Here is a 3058-nt window from a genome sequence, read left to right as displayed (position 1 = left end):
TTATCTGACCTGCTTCCTCATTGCAGATATGCCAATGAATAATTAATGTAACTTAGAATTTACATAAATCTTTCACTGGTGATAAGGAGCAATTATTCATATTAAAACTGAAGTCAAGATCCCAGGATTTCAAGAACTCTACTATTGATCTTTCCAATTTATTGTGTGCCCCTTATAGCCATGCTGTCAGCTAACTTAATATTCCCATCCAATTACAGATGCACTTTTTACAAGCTGAGGAGATCTATACTAGTTAAGAACCGAGATACTAGACCTTCAAGAAACAGCTTGATGATGTGGGAAGTGATGTTGGGGATTCAGTAGGTGGCACTTTCTCCTGAGTCACTAATGAGTCAATGTGGAGAAAAATACAAACCTTCCTTTCAGCTGTGTTGAAATATAAAGGACTATCAGAGAGCTTTCAGGAGTGAGACACATTAGGAAAATGATAGCTATTATGCTTCTTTCCTAAGAGTAAAGGGCCTGTAAGAAGAAATGTTTATGTTAGTTTGTTATGCTTATTAAAATATTTTAGGAAAGCTTGAGGATGAAAAATTGTGGAAATATAATGGAAGTATTATACTATTAATTGGCATCAATTTCTAAACTAAACAATTCATTTAATCATCTCAGCCTTAAGCTATCATCTTTTTTCAGCATATCTACTTTCTGAACCATTAGCCACTTGAGGGAGCAACTCTTGATTCCTCCTTGACTATTTGGTGGGCAATTTATCCCTGGGTTAGTCTTCAGCAGTAAATGAATTAGCATGATAGTAATATAAGGTGGGTAACCATTTTTTGTGACTATTGGTCTATAGCCCCAGTCCTGAAAAAGCTTGCACGATTAAGTGGTATATGTGCCTTTACTTCTTTGTAGGACCAGGGTGCAATCACCATTGCAATTAAATGCTCTTAAGAGTTCTCACAAAATAATATTAATACATTTAAAAATGCAATGTCATTTTACATTTATGTAATACCCATATTTTTCATGGGTAAATTTCAATGCTTTCCTTAAACATCTCTGACAAAGTACCTTCATTCTTGTCTAGGAGCACCCTTGCAGTTTTAGCAGGAGAGAGCTCTTGTCAGCAGACTGCTGAATGTGTTGAAGGCTGCCAGAACGTGTGATTTTGTTGTGCTGCTGACAAGTGTTAGGGATGCCAATGGTTTGGGAGGTGTCCAGTAGGGTACGCTCAGCTACCACCACGTGATAACATGGTGCCAGCAAGCTGCTTTGCAGCATGATGTTTCATTGTAATGTTCCTGCTTTGTGATGCAACATCCCAATGCAATGCTATCTCATAAGCTCTGAAATAACCTTTGAACATAATAAGAATTTTGCAAGCAGTGATTACCGGAAGGCATTTGCTATAATCAATCAGGCAGGTCCCAGAAATAATGTGACAGATGGCAATCCTACATTATGATGACACTGCCAAATTCATTTTTTACTTCTGCTTCAGCCAACAATTTGGATTCTGCTTTCCAAAGCAAAAGATTAGTTCAGTAATGGTAGGGCCTGCTAAAAATAGGACTTGCTTTTCCACAGAAAAAGCCATTTTAAAAAAAAATCTTTTAAAAGCAGAGCAAAAAGTCAAATGTTCAAAATTTCCTGAAAAACAAAATTCTCCCAAAATTGGCCTCAGCTCAATCAAAATGTTTTGTTTGGATTTTGAAATAGATATTGCATTTTCTTGACATTATTTTAACATCACAATCTAAAACTATTTTAAAATGATAAAATAATATAAAAGCCAATAACAATAAAAAGCTGATATAAAATGCATTTTGACATGAAAAGCTATTTTAAAAAAATCAAAACATTTCATTCCAATAAGTATACATTGCAATGTTTTGACCTTATTAAAATATTTTGATGTTACTGCTTCATTTTGATTTTTATTGCAGAACATAGGGAGGTTTGATTAATTTGCATGTTCCCATAGAATGTTTCAATTTTACAAATTGATATTTTTTGATAGAAGAATTTTATAACTTCCTTTTGGTTAAAATTTGTATTTTTTCATTTACTGTATACATGCACACTATTTTATCATTATATTATGGTTTACTACTTAGTGGAAGAATATGATACTGATTTATATATGTATTGAGAAAACTATTGCATTAATGGAGTCCTCAGAGAATTGACTGAAATATGTTTTTCAATGGTTCTTTATTTTTAGAACCAGATTTACTTTCATCCTGCACACATACATACAGCTTTTATTACTGCAAACCTTTTACATTAGAGATGCTGACTCTGGAAAATGAGGTTGTATCCTCCCAGAGGCTGTATGGCTGAAGAGAGGAATACCAGGACAGAAATGTTTGCATCTAATTTGCTGATTCCAGTCTATTCTACTTGAAGTCAGTTGAGTTGATTGTATCAAGTAAATTGCTGCTTTAGGTCCAGTTCATATGAGGCAGGTGTTTATATCACAAACCACTTGTTGGAATTCTTTTCAGAAAAGGCAAGGCCTTAATCAGCCATGAAGACTGAATTTCCCCTTCAGACATACAGGTAGTTATCCTGTTAAGTTATAGGTTGCCAATCTGGGAAAAAAAGTGCAAGAATCTCACACTGCTAATAGCTTGGCAGGCTCTGGTACAAGTGGAGATTGCTGTGACACTTTTCTGTAGCACTAAATTAATGATAGCCACAGTTCATCTTTCTCTTTGCACAATCAGGGCACGTCCAGGCGAGTGCACACGTGCCGTTTGCCCCACCTCAAACCCCTTTGAGACGGAGCAAGAGGCACATGCAGGAACGAAAAAATGTTCCCTGCGCTGCAAGTTTGCAGCGTGGGGAGAATATTAGACCCCGGGATATCCAGGGCTCTAAAAAAAACACTCCATAGAAGAGTGGAGCAAGGCATCGTGCCAGGAGGTCAGTCCTCCAAAAAAGGACGCTCTGGTGTTAGCCAAAGCATCTCTTCTGATCTCCTGCTGCTTCGGCCCCTGGTGATGTCCAAGGTAAGGGGGGGTGGGTGGGTGAGGGGTGGCAGGGGGATGTGGGCGGGGATTGGGGAGGGGCAGGGGGGATGTGCCCG

The sequence above is a fragment of the Alligator sinensis genome, unplaced genomic scaffold (genome assembly GCF_000455745.1).
Source record: "Alligator sinensis unplaced genomic scaffold, ASM45574v1 scaffold681_1, whole genome shotgun sequence".
Classification (NCBI taxonomy): domain Eukaryota; kingdom Metazoa; phylum Chordata; order Crocodylia; family Alligatoridae; genus Alligator; species Alligator sinensis.
The sequence above is the reverse complement of the archived record's forward strand: the minus strand, read 5'-3'. Positions refer to the sequence as shown.